This window comes from Elaeis guineensis, chromosome 3 (genome assembly GCF_000442705.2).
Source record: "Elaeis guineensis isolate ETL-2024a chromosome 3, EG11, whole genome shotgun sequence".
Classification (NCBI taxonomy): Eukaryota; Viridiplantae; Streptophyta; class Magnoliopsida; order Arecales; family Arecaceae; genus Elaeis; species Elaeis guineensis.
Window position 1 is genome coordinate 123,117,107 of NC_025995.2, and position 7,171 is coordinate 123,124,277.

Genomic DNA, 7,171 nt, shown 5'->3' on the forward strand with positions numbered 1-7,171 from the left:
ATGGAAGGAGAAGTTTGTAAGTTATTATTATTTTTTGGTTGAGAATTTTTTTATAAAAAAATAAAAAAAAAGGAGAAAAATGAAGGGAATGTAAATTCTTTCAAATTCATAATTTTTTTTTTTCAAATCAAACAAAATTAAAGAAAAAAATTAAAAATTATGAATCTTTTATAATTTTTATTTTATTTTTTTAATAATAAAAAATAAAATTAATATTATATTTTAATCTTAAGATTTATTTCAAACATCCCACCTAAGTCTTCCATCCGATTCAAATTTTTTAGATGAAAAAAATTAACAAAAATAAAAATAAAGATGGAAAAAATAAAAAAAATAATATTTTTTTTGATTTTTTTCTTAAATTTGTTGGATTTTTTTAAGAATATAATAATAAAAAAGATTATAATATTTTTTTTGATTTCAATTAAGAAGGAAAGAAATTATTATTATTTTTTTAAATTTTTAATAAAAAAAGATATATTTATTTTTTTAAAAAATTTTGATAAAAAAGAGATATATTTTTTTTATTAATATTTTTTTTCTAAACTTCCCATGAGAAATATAGCATTCTTTATAAATTTGATCGACATAAAAAAGCTTGGTAGATCTCACAATCTTTGAAACAAGATGGAATGAGAATCTAATTTTAATTTTATAATTATGTAGCCAAACAGTGAAAATTTATCGAGGGATAATAATAATACCGTTCAGATGTAAGTGGGCCTAGCCAATATAATTATATTCTACCAAAATAATAGAATAGTGTTATAGCATAGCATATGAAAAAGCTTATCCTCTCTAATTATCATTTTATTTCAATTCACTTTTTAGTCTAATCAAAAAGTGAAAGAACGATTTTATATTTATGATAGGATCCAAATCTATTACAATACCTGGCATATTTTATTTTCTGCACCTATTTCTCTCAGTAAAATGACAAAAGTTCTTGGTATAACTTTATTTTTTCTTTGTGAACAACTTTCCCGCCGCCCGCCCGCCCATCCAAGGTGTAAGTCTTCAAAATTCAATCCATATATCAAATATTTTATAAAAATATATGGAAGATTGACGTGCAAGAGATCATTCGTCTGGAACTCTGTATCTGTTATTTTCAAGAAGAAAGGAAGTTTTAAAAAGACATAATAAATGAAACAGATAATTATTTTTATCATTTTAAAGGTCTTCGAAGATTTTTCCGGCTCAGGCATTTGAAATAAAAACAGAAAACAACAAACGCGCGATAAGATATTTGGCCGACCGGTCTTACTTTAGTCTTTAGCTGGCGGGCATCTTTTCATCGACCTGATCCACCGTTCACGTTGTCTGCCACGTGTCGTCCAAAGTCAAATCATTAATGGCCCATTCAATTATGGGCCCACCATGTAGGTGCTATGGAGTTGTCAGAAGAATATATTCCATATTTGCATCAAAAAGAATATATATATATTCCATATTAAAATATCAGGATGCGGTCATCCATGACGATCGCAACAACCAGATCAGGTGAGCGCTCTGAAATACCATGCATCCTTCGCTCCATTGATTGAGTACAGATTTTAAACTAGAATTATGATCTCATAAATGCCGCAAAACTTAACCAAATTATTACAATTGAATATTATAAAAACTCTAATATTAACTCTCCATAAAAACTGTTAAATTAACTCGCTTACCTTTTTTTTTTTTTTTACACACACACACACGCACACATATATATATATATATATATATGTAAAATTATAAATTCTGAATTTCTCTCTCATGTGTTTCCCAAGAGGTTCTGCGCCTCCGTTGTGTCAGTTGGTGTTTCGTGTGCAGCACGATGTTGAGGGTCACGAGCGTTGGATAATTCGCCAAGCACCGCATCGAGGGGGAGAAAAAACCGGCGTTTCGAATAATAAAAAATGATATAAAAGACTAAGGTAGTTCCAGGCAAGAGACTGGTTGACTTGTCACGACCGGCGAACAGGTCTCCAATCTAGAGTAACCTCCCGTCTCTATAAAACGCCTACATCCACACTGGTGCTATGAGCACGGACGTGCGATCCGTGGCCTCCGCTATACCCGGAATTTGGCCGTCGGAAACACAGCAGGCAGCAGCAGAGGTCCGTCATGCCTCATCCTCTGTTCAGGCCGTACGACTATTCTTTGTTATCGTATCTTGGTTTTGTTTGTCTCACCTTTAACTCAGTACTGGCCGTTTACCGATCCGTCGATAACCCATGGATGGTGGCCTTCGTCGTGTGTGCTTACGTAGATCTCATGTTGCTCCTCCATTTCCTTCGTGTGCTCGAGAGGACACCGGAAAACTCGCCCAAAAGGAGCCAGCTGAAGGTGGTGGTGTGGTCCCTTGCAACGACGCTTACGGCCATGTTTTCATGCAAGGTGGCCGCTATCATGCCATGGGCCGTTAAGCTCATAGTTTGGGGCATGGCGGCCGGCACGACGCTCGGCGGATTTTATGCCTTTTTTATCTACAGCGATAAGACTTCTCATTAGTATTTCTTCCCTTTGAAATACGTTTTTGAGAAGCTGATATCTAGATATATGATGTCTGAAAAAATGATCCTTACATGTGTAATTGATAATGGGAAAAGCAATATATTTTAAAGTGGATTATGTTTAGTTAGATATTTATTTTTTTAAAATATATAAAATATTTATTATATTTTCATTAAAAAAATTTAATCTATTCTATCTAAAAACTTAATGATATTTTAAATAGAATTAATTATCTAAAAAATCTTATATTTTTTGAGAATTTTTAATTTTAACATAATCTTTTAATTTTTTCAATCAAGTATGCGTAGTATCCAATTTGTTGCAATGTTGGCCTGCCATCAATTTACCTTAAAATTTATCGTTAAAGATGCATACGTGGAAATAAGGTATTAAATTTAATAAAAATAATTAAAATATTTGATTTTTATGTTTCTCTTTCTCTACAAATTGGAAAGTGTGCATATTTGATAGAAAAAATTAAAAGATTATACTAAAATTGAAAATTCCAAAAAAATGTAAGATATTTTAGGTAAGTAATCTTTTTTTAAAAAATCTTAATTTTTAGTCAATGGAAAAGTGACTTTCTTATATCCCATATGAGTTTTTCTTTCTGATAAAAGATGCATTTGGTTTGCGAAGAAAAGAGAAAAAATGTGATTAAAAGAAAAATAGAGAAAGCCCTCGTATTTGATTTGAGTTTTCAAAGGATAAAGATTAGAAAGTAGCAATCCTACGAGAATATGATTTTTACATTTTATAGCAAACAAAATTTATGAGGGATATGAAAAGTTTAATTCCTAGATGCTGGAAATTAAGATAATCTTTTTTTTCAAATATATCCTTAAATTTTTAAATATAATCAATAAGATCTTTACTTTTATTAAAGAAGATATTTTATATAATTTTTTTACAAAATTAGATATCTAATTAAACATAAACCACTTTGAAATATACCACTTTCCCATGACTAATCAAACATAAAAAAAATTATTTTTTTCGATATCATATATCTAGACATGAGCTTCCCAAAAAAATATTCTAATGAGAAAATTTTTTTCTATGAATCAAATGAGTTTGAAATATGAAAATCTTATTTTTATGGAAAAGCCATTTTTCTTTTAAAACTCTACTCAAATATAAGTTATTTCTATATTTTTTTTGCACATACTTTCCCTTCTCTTTCTACAAATCAAACGAGTCTTGAATATATTTGTGAGAATCTTATCTTTATAAAAAAAAAAAAGCTAACTTCTTATATCTTCTTTTTTGAAAACTTTAACCAAATATATGATTTTTTTTTTTTTTTTGGTGGTTCACACTTTAATACTTTCCCTCATCTTTTTTCCATAAACCAAACAAATTCTTAAAAAATATATTTGTGATAATCTTATTTTTATAAAAAAATTATTTTCTATGTCTCTTTTGTTGAAATATTTTTTGCTTGTCTTTTAGGGAATCAAGCAAAGTCTTTGAGGATACTAGCAAGGTATATTAGATGAAGCCACGGTACATACCCAAAGTATGTCCTTTTTGTATCTAAAAAAACATAGTATGTCTCTTTTTTTTTAAGGGTTAATTACTTAAATAATTTTATATTTTTTAAAAATTTTTAATTTTAATATAATTTTTAAATTTTTCTATCAAATATGCATACTATCTAAATTATTGTAATGTTGGCCTGCATTCAACCGATGATAAAATTTACTGTTAAAGATGCATATCCAAAAATAAGGTGTTAAATTTAATAAAAATAATTGAAATATTCAATTTTTATGTTCCTTCCTCTCTCCGACATCATGGATTTTCGGATCTACGGCGGCTCTCCGATGATCCTGTCCGCTCTGCTCTTTTGGAGGATTTTTCGATTAGAAACCCGACGACTTCCTCCCTTGCACCCAATCTCACCATGCCTGACCGGAGGTGAGAGAGATGAGAAAAATCCCAACATCCGGTTCTCCTCCACCATCCAATCCGATCTAAATCTCAGTTCGTGATGGCGCTCCACCGTCAGAACCTCTCCCCCTGCGAAGAGTACGTCGATGATTGGCCTGGCGACAACTCCTCGTGCTACTTCTGGTTATACAATGTCTTGTGCAACACTACCCCCATGTCGTCCAGCAATGCTGTCCCCATCGATACCATCGATCATGACTACGATCGCCACCTCTCCAACGTCCTCATCATCGTCATCTCCATTGCCGCTGCGGTCTTCTTTGTCTCCGTCATCACCTGCTGCGCCTACGCCGTCTTCTGTGTGCTGGCACTGGTGCCGGCGCCACCCCCTCCACCCCCATGCTACAGCCCTGTTCCCGCGGGCATCGGTGCCGCTGCCTTTCCTCGGTCCGATGATGATCAGTTCTCTGAGGACAGAGTGGCTGCACCCCATGTGGTACATCCAGACCGTCGGGCTTGATGAGTCGACGATAAGGTCCATCGCCATCACCAAGTATAAGGTCGGCAGTGGGATCCTCTGCGCCGCCGACTGCTCGGTGTGCCTCGGGGAATTCCAAGATGGGGAACTCATCTGGCTACTCTCCAAGTGCGGCCATGCCTTCCACGTCCCCTGCATCGATACTTGGCTCCGGGCCCTCGTCAACTGCCCTCTTTGTCGGGCCCACATTGTTGACCCGATGACGAAGCTCGTCAGCGTCGATCCTTCCCCTCCTACTACCGCCATTATCGTTACTAACTCGATCGAGGGCTCAAGATCCTCGACCCCTATGGACAATCCCCGTGCCACCTCCCCTCTTAGTCGCTCCCTCCACGCCACCACCCTCCTTGCCCCGCAACCTGCGGAGAACCCCCCACCCCCGGGCACCGTCGTCACGAGAATCCATGACGTCGGATAGAGAAAGAAACATACAAGTCAAATATTTTAATTATTTTTATTAAATTTAACGTCTCATTTTCACGTATGCATGTTTAATGACAGATTTCAACATCCATTAACGATAGATTAATATTATAATAAATTAGATAGTATATATATTTGATAAAAAAAATTTAAAAAATTATACTAAATTTAAAAACCTCAAAAAGTATAAAATTTTTTAGGTAATTAACTCTTTTTTTAATTTAATGAAAAAGAAGGTAAAAGACCACCTAGATTTTATCAAATTTTAAAAAGTATTACATCACATGCGATAGTACTTAAAGGCCTATACTTTTATATGTGAATATTATGAGAAAGTTGGTCAACTTTTTTATTAACCAACTTATCCAAGTTTTCACAATTTTTAAGATGGATAAGTTACTTTTCCATGGATAGCACTTATCCATAAAATAAAAAAAAAAAATTATCCACCTAAGAGGTGGCTAAATCATTTTTTCATCAATCAAAAAAATAATTCATTTAATTTATTCCTAATATATCCATAATCATATAATAATATAATATAATATAATATTTATAGAATATATTATACTATATTATTGTATATAATAATATTATATTATATATTATATTAATATAAGATATTAGTATAATATAATATTATAATATAATATGTTATAATAAAATAAAATAATATATAATAATAAAATATATTATATTATATATTTATATAATACTATAATAATATAATAATAGAGTATAATGTAATATAATATACTATAATATATTACATATTAATATATTTTAATATATTATAATATATTATTATATATAATAATATTATATAGGATAATATGTATTATATTATAAAAATGTATAACAATAAAATAATATAATATATTAATATTTTATACTGTAATATTATAAATAATAATATAACAATATAATATACTATTATAATATATGATAATATATTATAATGATATAATATAGAATAATAAAATATACTAGTAATATAATATATTCTAATAATATAATAATATAATATATTCTTATATATTATATATTCATATTATGTAATATAATATAATATATTATATATATTTATAAAATACTATAATAATAAAATATATTATTATATATTAATATAATATAATATATTATACTAAATTATGATATATAATAATATTATATAATATATTATATTATAGTACTATAAAATATTAATATAATATATAATATTATAATATATTAATATATTAATAATATAATATAATATATAATAATATTTATATAATAAAAAATATTATAAAAAATATAGATAGTTATAGCAACTTATCCAGAAAAATAGTAATACAAAAGAACATAGGTAACAGATTTTTAAATATTTTTTAATGCATGAAAGAATATGAATAAATTATTTTTCTATCTAAATGGTGTCTGAAAAATATTTATTTAAAAAAATATTTTTTTTAGATAAATTTTTTTATCCATAAAAGAATAGGCCCAAAAAGTTCTATTGTCCGCTAAAAATAAAGCCAAGGGAGGATAGTTTTTATAGGAGAATTAGGGGTAGGAACTAAGGGAATGCGATGGAAAAAAATAAAGAAAAAGAAAAAAAAGAGATAGAGAAAGAGAGGGAGAATTAGGGGTAGGAACTAAGGGAATGCGATGGAAAAAAATAAAGAAAAAGAAAAAAAGAGATAGAGAAAGAGAGGGAACAATATTTTGATTATGTGCTCTGACTTACAAAGATCATCCTATATGTATTCTTCGGTGCATAGTTCATCAAATTGGATAGAACCATCCAATTCCGAGCTCACCAAATTATACTGG

The 7,171-nt window shown here is 29.9% G+C and overlaps 1 pseudogene; it reads left to right on the forward strand.

The window, feature by feature from the left end:
* The first annotated feature begins 3,753 nt into the window (after positions 1-3,753).
* On the forward strand, positions 3,754-5,395 carry LOC105041451 (uncharacterized; annotated as a pseudogene).
* Positions 5,396-7,171: the final 1,776 nt, after the last annotated feature.